Below are 11,693 nucleotides of genomic sequence, written 5' to 3'. Positions count from 1 at the left end.
AATGCATAGGAGATTGATAAAAGCAGAACAAAAAGGGAAGAATGAAATTCAAAGCATGCCCCGAAAAATGTGTGAAGGTCCCACCTGTCATTTATGCTTCTAATTGGGTATCTTTACTTTCAAAGTATAGGGTTGATCCTTTGACGATCACTCTCTTGATTTACAGCAGAGACAGATAGTTGAGAAGTCTTTTCTCACATAGCTAGCACAAGCCTGCGCTTTTCCTTGCTGGCAGGGTGGAAATGACAGATTAGTCCTAGGAAGAAAAATCAAGCAATATTAGCAGAGGATGGTTTCGATCCATCGACCTCTGGGTTATGGGCCCAGCACGCTTCCGCTGCGCCACTCTGCTCCCTTGTGAAAGTGCTCTCTTTATGCAGCAGAGGAGCTTTCAGCGGAGTGGCAAGAGATTGGTGGGGCTCTCTCCTCATTTGCCTAAGCACATCGCAAGGTATGCTGGGTACAGAAAATCTTCATCTTCCCCACTCACAGTCAGTCATAACTGAAAGTGCAGACCCTCTTAGGAATTAGCCGTTTCAGGCCTTTACCAAGACAGCAGCTCTCTGTCCCTGTCCTTTCTCTGTGATCCTAGCACTAGCATACTCAGGATTTGGCTTTACCTGGGAGCCAGAGATCTACCCGGTGAGGGCTTGCCCGGTGTGAGGCTTTTGAGCGTTTGGGACGTGAGAGGACGCTGGACAGGAAACTATGCCAATTTGAAGTATCCAACCTTCCTGCTGCAGCGAGAGGCTCTTTCCGTGGAAATCTGCCACTTGGAGTCCTCTCAACTTGCCCTCTGATAAAACATTTTTCTGAGCCGCAGTTACATCCGATGGTTACAAGGTGGCGCTGCATTCAGGTGAGAGCACAAGTATGCACTCAATCTTGGGGACTTTTGCCAGATTTATCGGTGGATCTTGCCTATTATTTTCAGAGGCTAGATATCGCCTAGAAATGCTTTTTAAAATAGGGATGCTGGGTTTATAATGTCTGGTCGGGGCTCAGCCCTTTCATTGCCTGCCCCCCTTCAAAATATTTATTATCAGCACATGTGAGTGGTGAGTGCTTTATGGAAAATAGCATATATTGGGACAATGAATGTAGCAGATGAGGCGATCGAGATGTCTACCTACGTGTTTGTTTATTTTTTTATATAACGGCTGATTATTCTGTTTCTGATATTTCAGTTTTGTGACATGTTGCATTAAAATATATCCTGCTTGGAGAATATATAAATATTTGCACTGCGTTGGCCGGGAATCGAACCCGGGTCAACTGCTTGGAAGGCAGCTATGCTCACCACTATACCACCAACGCCCTCTGATGTGTGTCCTCTAGGTTCCAGATGTTACAACGCCGAGTGCAGTGGCAATCTTGCACCGGTTCCAATGGTGCATTTGGTGTGGATACCAACATGAAAAGCAGTAGAAATTGTCTTGCAGAGGGTAAAGAACTGGGGATTGAAACCAAGGACAAAGCTGTGCAGAAGAGAAGAAATGGAGAGCAGCAGTACAAATAGTGGAAATGAGCATATGGGCAGCATCGGAAGCAAAGCAGCGAAGAGAAAGGGAGTAAATTCCATGAAATGCATAGGAGATTGATAAAAGCAGAACAAAAAGGGAAGAATTAAATTCAAAGCATGCCCCGAAAAACGTGTGAAGGTCCCACCTGTCATTTATGCTTCTAATTGGGTATCTTTACTTTCAAAGTATAGGGTTGATCCTTTGACGATCACTCTCTTGATTTACAGCAGAGACAGATAGTTGAGAAGTCTTTTCTCACATAGCTAGCACAAGCCTGCGCTTTTCCTTGCTGGCAGGGTGGAAATGACAGATTAGTCCTAGGAAGAAAAATCAAGCAATATTAGCAGAGGATGGTTTCGATCCATCGACCTCTGGGTTATGGGCCCAGCACGCTTCCGCTGCGCCACTCTGCTCCCTTGTGAAAGTGCACTCTTTATGCAGAGAAGGAGCTTTCAGCGGAGTGGCAAGGGATTGGTGGGGCTCTCTCCTCATTTGCCTAAGCACATCGCAAGGTATGCTGGGTACAGAAAATCTTCATCTTCCCCACTCACAGTCAGTCATAATTGAAAGTGCAGACCCTCTTAGGAATTAGCCGTTTCAGGCCTTTACCAAGACAGCAGCTCTCTGTCCCTGTCCTTTCTCTGTGATCCTAGCACTAGCATACTCAGGATTTGGCTTTACCTGGGAGCCAGAGATCTACCCGGTGAGGGCGAGGCTTTTGAGCGTTTGGGAGCGTTCGGGACGTGAGAGGACGCTGGACTGGAAACTATGCCAATTTGAAGTATCCAACCTTCCTGCTGCAGCGAGAGGCTCTTTCCGTGGAAATCTGCCACTTGGAGTCCTCTCAACTTGCCCTCTGATAAAACATTTTTCTGAGCCGCAGTTACATCCGATGGTTACAAGGTGGCGCTGCATTCAGGTGAGAGCACAAGTATGCAAAAAATCTTGGGGACTTTTGCCAGATTTATCGGTGGATCTTGCCTATTATTTTCAGAGGCTAGATATCGCCTAGAAATGCTTTTTAACATAGGGATGCTGGGGTTATAATGTCTGGTCGGGGCTCAGCCCTTTCATTGCCTGCCCCCAGCAAAATATTTATTATCAGCACATGTGAGTGGTGAGTGCTTTATGGAAAATAGCATATATTGGGACAATGAATGTAGCAGATGAGGCGATCGAGATGTCTTCCTACGTGTTTGTTTATTTTTTTATATAACGGCTGAATATTCTGTTTCTGATATTTCAGTTTTGTGACATGTTGCATTAAAATATATCCTGCTTGGAGAATATATAAATATTTGCACTGCGTTGGCTGGGAATCGAACCCGGGTCAACTGCTTGGAAGGCAGCTATGCTCACCACTATACCACCAACGCCCTCTGATGTGTATGCTCCAGGTTCCAGATGGTACAACGCCGAGTGCAGTGGCAATCTTGCACCGGTTCCAATGGTGCATTTGGTGTGGAAACCAACATGAAAAGCAGTAGAAATTGTCTTGCAGAGGGTAAAGAACTGGGGATTGAAACCAAGGATAAAGCTGTGCAGAAGAGAAGAAATGGAAAGCAGCAGTACAAATAGTGGAAATGAGCATATGGGCAGCATCGGAAGCAAAGCAGCGAAGAGAAAGGGAGTAAATTCCATGAAATGCATAGGAGATTGATAAAAGCAGAACAAAAAGGGAAGAATTAAATTCAAAGCATGCCCCGAAAAACGTGTGAAGGTCCCACCTGTCATTTATGCTTCTAATTGGGTATCTTTACTTTCAAAGTATAGGGTTGATCCTTTGACGATCACTCTCTTGATTTACAGCAGAGACAGATAGTTGAGAAGTCTTTTCTCACATAGCTAGCACAAGCCTGCGCTTTTCCTTGCTGGCAGGGTGGAAATGACAGATTAGTCCTAGGAAGAAAAATCAAGCAATATTAGCAGAGGATGGTTTCGATCCATCGACCTCTGGGTTATGGGCCCAGCACGCTTCCGCTGCGCCACTCTGCTCCCTTGTGAAAGTGCTCTCTTTATGCAGAGGAGGAGCTTTCAGCGGAGTGGCAAGGGATTGGTGGGGCTCTCTCCTCATTTGCCTAAGCACATCGCAAGGTATGCTGGGTACAGAAAATCTTCATCTTCCCCACTCACAGTCAGTCATAACTGAAAGTGCAGACCCTTTTAGGAATTAGCCGTTTCAGGCCTTTACCAAGACAGCAGCTCTCTGTCCCTGTCCTTTCTCTGTGATCCTAGCACTAGCATACTCAGTATTTGGAATTACCTGGGAGCCAGAGATCTACCCGGTGAGTGCGAGGCTTTTGAGCGTTTGGGAGCGTTCGGGACGTGAGAGGACGCTGGACAGGAAACTATGCCAATTTGAAGTATCCAACCTTCCTGCTGCAGTGAGAGGCTCTTTCCGTGGAAATCTGCCACTTGGAGTCCTCTCAACTTGCCCTCTGATAAAACATTTTTGTGAGCCGCAGTTACATCCGATGGTTACAAGGTGGCGCTGCATTCAGGTGAGAACACAAGTATGCACAAAATCTTGGGGACTTTTGCCAGATTTATCGGTGGATCTTGCCTATTATTTTCAGAGGCTAGATATCGCCTAGAAATGCTTTTTAACATAGGGATGCTGGGGTTATAATTTCTGGTCGGGGCTCAGCCCATTCATTGCCTGCCCCCAGCAAAATATTTATTATCAGCACATGTGAGTGGTGAGTGCTTTATGGAAAATAGCATATATTGGGACAATGAATGTAGCAGATGAGGCGATCGAGATGTCTACCTACGTGTTTGATTATTTTTTTATATAACGGCTGATTATTCTGTTTCTGATATTTCAGTTTTGTGACATGTTGCATTAAAATATATCCTGCTTGGAGAATATATAAATATTTGCACTGCGTTGGCCGGGAATCGAACCCAGGTCAACTGCTTGGAAGGCAGCTATGCTCACCACTATACCACCAACGCCCTCTGATGTGTGTCCTCTAGGTTCCAGATGTTACAACGCCGAGTGCAGTGGCAATCTTGCACCGGTTCCAATGGTGCATTTGGTGTGGATACCAACATGAAAAGCAGTAGAAATTGTCTTGCAGAGGGTAAAGAACTGGGGATTGAAATCAAGGAAAAAGCTGTGCAGAAGAGAAGAAATGGAAAGCAGCAGTACAAATAGTGGAAATGAGCATATGGGCAGCATCGGAAGCAAAGCAGCGAAGAGTAAGGGAGTAAATTCCATGAAATGCATAGCAGATTGATAAAAGCAGAACAAAAAGGGAAGAATGAAATTCAAAGCATGCCCCGAAAAACGTGTGAAGGTCCCACCTGTCATTTATGCTTCTAATTGGGTATCTTTACTTTCAAAGTATAGGGTTGATCCTTTCACGATCACTCTCTTGATTTACAGCAGAGACAGATAGTTGAGAAGTCTTTTCTCACATAGCTAGCACAAGCCTGCGCTTTTCCTTGCTGGCAGGGTGGAAATGACAGATTAGTCCTAGGAAGAAAAATCAAGCAATATTAGCAGAGGATGGTTTCGATCCATCGACCTCTGGGTTATGGGCCCAGCACGCTTCCGCTGCGCCACTCTGCTCTCTTGTGAAAGTGCTCTCTTTATGCAGAGGAGGAGCTTTCAGCGGAGTGGCAAGGGATTGGTGGGGCTCTCTCCTCATTTGCCTAAGCACATCGCAAGGTATGCTGGGTACAGAAAATCTTCATCTTCCCCACTCACAGTCAGTCATAACTGAAAGTGCAGACCCTCTTAGGAATTAGCCGTTTCAGGCCTTTACCAATACAGCAGCTCTCTGTCCCTGTCCTTTCTCTGTGATCCTAGCACTAGCATACTCAGGATTTGGCTTTACCTGGGAGCCAGATATCTACCCGGTGAGGGCGAGGCTTTTGAGCGTTTGGGAGCGTTCGGGACGTGAGAGGACGCTGGACAGGAAACTATGCCAATTTGAAGTATCCAACCTTCCTGCTGCAGTGAGAGGCTCTTTCCGTGGAAATCTGCCACTTGGAGTCCTCTCAACTTGCCCTCTGATAAAACATTTTTCTGAGCCGCAGTTACATCCGATGGTTACAAGGTGGCGCTGCATTCAGGTGAGAACACAAGTATGCACAAAATCTTGGGGAGTTTTGCCAGATTTATCGGTGGATCTTGCCTATTATTTTCAGAGGCTAGATATCGCCTAGAAATGCTTTTTAACATAGGGATGCTGGGGTTATAATTTCTGGTCGGGGCTCAGCCCTTTCATTGCCTGCCCCCAGCAAAATATTTATTATCAGCACATGTGAGTGGTGAGTGCTTTATGGAAAATAGCATATATTGGGACAATGAATGTAGCAGATGAGGCGATCGAGATGTCTACCTACGTGTTTGATTATTTTTTTATATAACGGCTGATTATTCTGTTTCTGATATTTCAGTTTTGTGACATGTTGCATTAAAATATATCCTGCTTGGAGAATATATAAATATTTGCACTGCGTTGGCCGGGAATCGAACCCGGGTCAACTGCTTGGAAGGCAGCTATGCTCACCACTATACCACCAACGCCCTCTGATGTGTGTCCTCTAGGTTCCAGATGTTACAATGCCGAGTGCAGTGGCAATCTTGCACCGGTTCCAATGGTGCATTTGGTGTGGATACCAACATGAAAAGCTGTAGAAATTGTCTTGCAGAGGGTAAAGAACTGGGGATTGAAACCAAGGATAAAGCTGTGCAGAAGAGAAGAAATGGAAAGCAGCAGTACAAATAGTGGAAATGAGCATATGGGCAGCATCGGAAGCAAAGCAGCGAAGAGAAAGGGAGTAAATTCCATGAAATGCATAGGAGATTGATAAAAGCAGAACAAAAAGGGAAGAATTAAATTCAAAGCATGCCCCGAAAAACGTGTGAAGGTCCCACCTGTCATTTATGCTTCTAATTGGGTATCTTTACTTTCAAAGTATAGGGTTGATCCTTTGACGATCACTCTCTTGATTTACAGCAGAGACAGATAGTTGAGAAGTCTTTTCTCACATAGCTAGCACAAGCCTGCGCTTTTCCTTGCTGGCAGGGTGGAAATGACAGATTAGTCCTAGGAAGAAAAATCAAGCAATATTAGCAGAGGATGGTTTCGATCCATCGACCTCTGGGTTATGGGCCCAGCACGCTTCCGCTGCGCCACTCTGCTCCCTTGTGAAAGTGCTCTCTTTATGCAGAGGAGGAGCTTTCAGCGGAGTGGCAAGGGATTGGTGGGGCTCTCTCCTCATTTGCCTAAGCACATCGCAAGGTATGCTGGGTACAGAAAATCTTCATCTTCCCCACTCACAGTCAGTCATAACTGAAAGTGCAGACCCTCTTAGGAATTAGCCGTTTCAGGCCTTTACCAAGACAGCAGCTCTCTGTCCCTGTCCTTTCTCTGTGATCCTAGCACTAGCATACTCAGGATTTGGCTTTACCTGGGAGCCAGATATCTACCCGGTGAGGGGAGGCGTTTGAGCGTTTGGGAGAGTTCAGGACGCTGGACAGGAAACTATGCCAATTTGAAGTATCCAACCTTCCTGCTGCAGTGAGAGGCTCTTTCCGTGGAAATCTGCCACTTGGAGTCCTCTCAACTTGCCCTCTGATAAAACATTTTTCTGAGCCGCAGTTACATCCGATGGTTACAAGGTGGCGCTGCATTCAGGTGAGAACACAAGTATGCACAAAATCTTGGAGACTTTTGCCAGATTTATCGGTGGATCTTGCCTATTATTTTCAGAGGCTAGATATCGCCTAGAAATGCTTTTTAACATAGGGATGCTGGGGTTATAATTTCTGGTCGGGGCTCAGCCCTTTCATTGCCTGCCCCCAGCAAAATATTTATTATCAGCACATGTGAGTGGTGAGTGCTTTATGGAAAATAGCACATATTGGGACAATGAATGTAGCAGATGAGGCGATCGAGATGTCTACCTACGTGTTTGATTATTTTTTTATATAACGGCTGATTGTTCTGTTTCTGATATTTCAGTTTTGTGACATGTTGCATTAAAATATATCCTGCTTGGAGAATATATAAATATTTGCACTGCGTTGGCCAGGAATCGAACCCGGGTCAACTGCTTGGAAGGCAGCTATGCTCACCACTATACCACCAACGCCTTCTGATGTGTGTCCTCTAGGTTCCAGATGTTACAATGCCGAGTGCAGTGGCAATCTTGCACCGGTTCCAATGGTGCATTTGGTGTGGATACCAACATGAAAAGCTGTAGAAATTGTCTTGCAGAGGGTAAAGAACTGGGGATTGAAACCAAGGATAAAGCTGTGCAGAAGAGAAGAAATGGAAAGCAGCAGTACAAATAGTGGAAATGAGCATATGGGCAGCATCGGAAGCAAAGCAGCGAAGAGAAAGGGAGTAAATTCCATGAAATGCATAGGAGATTGATAAAAGCAGAACAAAAAGGGAAGAATTAAATTCAAAGCATGCCCCGAAAAACGTGTGAAGGTCCCACCTGTCATTTATGCTTCTAATTGGGTATCTTTACTTTCAAAGTATAGGGTTGATCCTTTGACGATCACTCTCTTGATTTACAGCAGAGACAGATAGTTGAGAAGTCTTTTCTCACATAGCTAGCACAAGCCTGCGCTTTTCCTTGCTGGCAGGGTGGAAATGACAGATTAGTCCTAGGAAGAAAAATCAAGCAATATTAGCAGAGGATGGTTTCGATCCATCGACCTCTGGGTTATGGGCCCAGCACGCTTCTGCTGCGCCACTCTGCTCCCTTGTGAAAGTGCTCTCTTTATGCAGAGGAGGAGCTTTCAGCGGAGTGGCAAGGGATTGGTGGGGCTCTCTCCTCATTTGCCTAAGCACATCGCAAGGTATGCTGGGTACAGAAAATCTTCATCTTCCCCACTCACAGTCAGTCATAACTGAAAGTGCAGACCCTCTTAGGAATTAGCCGTTTCAGGCCTTTACCAAGACAGCAGCTCTCTGTCCCTGTCCTTTCTCTGTGATCCTAGCACTAGCATACTCAGGATTTGGCTTTACCTGGGAGCCAGAGATCTACCCGGTGAGGGCGAGGCTTTTGAGCGTTTGGGACGTGAGAGGACGCTGGACAGGAAACTATGCCAATTTGAAGTATCCAACCTTCCTGCTGCAGCGAGAGGCTCTTTCCGTGGAAATCTGCCACTTGGAGTCCTCTCAACTTGCCCTCTGATAAAACATTTTTCTGAGCCGCAGTTACATCCGATGGTTACAAGGTGGCGCTGCATTCAGGTGAGAGCACAAGTATGCACTAAATCTTGGGGACTTTTGCCAGATTTATCGGTGGATCTTGCCTAATATTTTCAGAGGCTAGATATCGCCTAGAAATGCTTTTTAAAATAGGGATGCTGGGTTTATAATGTCTGGTCGGGGCTCAGCCCTTTCATTGCCTGCCCCCAGCAAAATATTTATTATCAGCACATGTGAGTGGTGAGTGCTTTATGGAAAATAGCATAAATTGGAACAATGAATGTAGCAGATGAGGCGATCGAGATGTCTACCTACGTGTTTGTTTATTTTTTTATATAACGGCTGATTATTCTGTTTCTGATATTTCAGTTTTGTGACATGTTGCATTAAAATATATCCTGCTTGGAGAATATATAAATATTTGCACTGCGTTGGCCGGGAATCGAACCCGGGTCAACTGCTTGGAAGGCAGCTATGCTCACCACTATACCACCAACACCCTCTGATGTGTGTCCTCTAGGTTCCAGATGTTACAACGCCGAGTGCAGTGGCAATCTTGCACCGGTTCCAATGGTGCATTTGGTGTGGATACCAACATGAAAAGCTGTAGAAATTGTCTTGCAGAGGGTAAAGAACTGGGGATTGAAACCAAGGATAAAGCTGTGCAGAAGAGAAGAAATGGAAAGCAGCAGTACAAATAGTGGAAATGAGCATATGGGCAGCATCGGAAGCAAAGCAGCGAAGAGAAAGGGAGTAAATTCCATGAAATGCATAGGAGATTGATAAAAGCAGAACAAAAAGGGAAGAATTAAATTCAAAGCATGCCCCGAAAAACGTGTGAAGGTCCCACCTGTCATTTATGCTTCTAATTGGGTATCTTTACTTTCAAAGTATAGGGTTGATCCTTTGACGATCACTCTCTTGATTTACAGCAGAGACAGATAGTTGAGAAGTCTTTTCTCACATAGCTAGCACAAGCCTGCGCTTTTCCTTGCTGGCAGGGTGGAAATGACAGATTAGTCCTAGGAAGAAAAATCAAGCAATATTAGCAGAGGATGGTTTCGATCCATCGACCTCTGGGTTATGGGCCCAGCACGCTTCCGCTGCGCCACTCTGCTCCCTTGTGAAAGTGCTCTCTTTATGCAGAGGAGGAGCTTTCAGCGGAGTGGCAAGGGATTGGTGGGGCTCTCTCCTCATTTGCCTAAGCACATCGCAAGGTATGCTGGGTACAGAAAATCTTCATCTTCCCCACTCACAGTCAGTCATAACTGAAAGTGCAGACCCTCTTAGGAATTAGCCGTTTCAGGCCTTTACCAAGACAGCAGCTCTCTGTCCCTGTCCTTTCTCTGTGATCCTAGCACTAGCATACTCAGGATTTGGCTTTACCTGGGAGCCAGAGATCTACCCGATGAGGGCTTGCCCGGTGTGAGGCTTTTGAGCGTTTGGGAGCGTTCGGGACGTGAGAGGACGCTGGACAGGAAACTATGCCAATTTCAAGTATCCAACCTTCCTGCTGCAGTGAGAGGCTCTTTCCGTGGAAATCTGCCACTTGGAGTCCTCTCAACTTGCCCTCTGATAAAACATTTTTCTGAGCCGCAGTTACATCCGATGGTTACAAGGTGGCGCTGCATTCAGGTGAGAGCACAAGTATGCACAAAATCTTGGGGACTTTTGCCAGATTTATCGGTGGATCTTGCCTATTATTTTCAGAGGCTAGATATCGCCTAGAAATGCTTTTTAACATAGGGATGCTGGGGTTATAATGTCTGGTCGGGGCTCAGCCCTTTCATTGCCTGCCCCCAGCAAAATATTTATTATCAGCACATGTGAGTGGTGAGTGCTTTATGGAAAATAGCATATATTGGGACAATGAATGTAGCAGATGAGGCGATCGAGATGTCTACCTACGTGTTTGATTATTTTTTTATATAACGGCTGATTATTCTGTTTCTGATATTTCAGTTTTGTGACATGTTGCATTAAAATATATCCTGCTTGGAGAATATATAAATATTTGCACTGCGTTGGCCGGGAATCGAACCCGGGTCAACTGCTTGGAAGGCAGCTATGCTCACCACTATACCACCAACGCCCTCTGATGTGTGTCCTCTAGGTTCCAGATGTTACAACGCCGAGTGCAGTGGCAATCTTGCACCGGTTCCAATGGTGCATTTGGTGTGGATACCAACATGAAAAGCAGTAGAAATTGTCTTGCAGAGGGTAAAGAACTGGGGATTGAAACCAAGGATAAAGCTGTGCAGAAGAGAAGAAATGGAAAGCAGCAGTACAAATAGTGGAAATGAGCATATGGGCAGCATCGGAAGCAAAGCAGCGAAGAGAAAGGGAGTAAATTCCATGAAATGCATAGGAGATTGATAAAAGCAGAACAAAAAGGGAAGAATTAAATTCAAAGCATGCCCCGAAAAACGTGTGAAGGTCCCACCTGTCATTTATGCTTCTAATTGGGTATCTTTACTTTCAAAGTATAGGGTTGATCCTTTGACGATCACTCTCTTGATTTACAGCAGAGACAGATAGTTGAGAAGTCTTTTCTCACATAGCTAGCACAAGCCTGCGCTTTTCCTTGCTGGCAGGGTGGAAATGACAGATTAGTCCTAGGAAGAAAAATCAAGCAATATTAGCAGAGGATGGTTTCGATCCATCGACCTCTGGGTTATGGGCCCAGCACGCTTCCGCTGCGCCACTCTGCTCCCTTGTGAAAGTGCTCTCTTTATGCAGAGGAGGAGCTTTCAGCGGAGTGGCAAGGGATTGGTGGGGCTCTCTCCTCATTTGCCTAAGCACATCGCAAGGTATGCTGGGTACAGAAAATCTTCATCTTCCCCACTCACAGTCAGTCATAACTGAAAGTGCAGACCCTCTTAGGAATTAGCCGTTTCAGGCCTTTACCAAGACAGCAGCTCTCTGTCCCTGTCCTTTCTCTGTGATCCTAGCACTAGCATACTCAGGATTTGGCTTTACCTGGGAG

At 45.6% G+C, this 11,693-nt stretch overlaps 5 non-coding genes across 5 annotated transcripts; all 5 read right to left on the bottom strand.

The window, feature by feature from the left end:
• Window positions 1–1,245: 1,245 nt before the first annotated feature.
• Window positions 1,246–1,317, bottom strand: TRNAG-UCC (transfer RNA glycine (anticodon UCC)). The gene has a single exon. It is a non-coding gene; the product is annotated as a tRNA-Gly (tRNA).
• A 3,092-nt stretch (window positions 1,318–4,409) lies between these two features.
• On the bottom strand, window positions 4,410–4,481 carry TRNAG-UCC (transfer RNA glycine (anticodon UCC)). Its single transcript has one exon. It is a non-coding gene; the product is annotated as a tRNA-Gly (tRNA).
• Window positions 4,482–5,991: 1,510 nt separating this feature from the next.
• Window positions 5,992–6,063, bottom strand: TRNAG-UCC (transfer RNA glycine (anticodon UCC)). The gene has a single exon. It is a non-coding gene; the product is annotated as a tRNA-Gly (tRNA).
• Window positions 6,064–9,134: 3,071 nt separating this feature from the next.
• Window positions 9,135–9,206, bottom strand: TRNAG-UCC (transfer RNA glycine (anticodon UCC)). The gene has a single exon. It is a non-coding gene; the product is annotated as a tRNA-Gly (tRNA).
• Window positions 9,207–10,727: 1,521 nt separating this feature from the next.
• Window positions 10,728–10,799, bottom strand: TRNAG-UCC (transfer RNA glycine (anticodon UCC)). Its single transcript has one exon. It is a non-coding gene; the product is annotated as a tRNA-Gly (tRNA).
• Window positions 10,800–11,693: the final 894 nt, after the last annotated feature.

The sequence above is a fragment of the Triturus cristatus genome, chromosome 11 (assembly GCF_964204655.1).
Source record: "Triturus cristatus chromosome 11, aTriCri1.1, whole genome shotgun sequence".
NCBI classification, from domain to species: Eukaryota; Metazoa; Chordata; class Amphibia; order Caudata; family Salamandridae; genus Triturus; species Triturus cristatus.
This window is presented reverse-complemented; position numbering and strand designations above follow the sequence as displayed.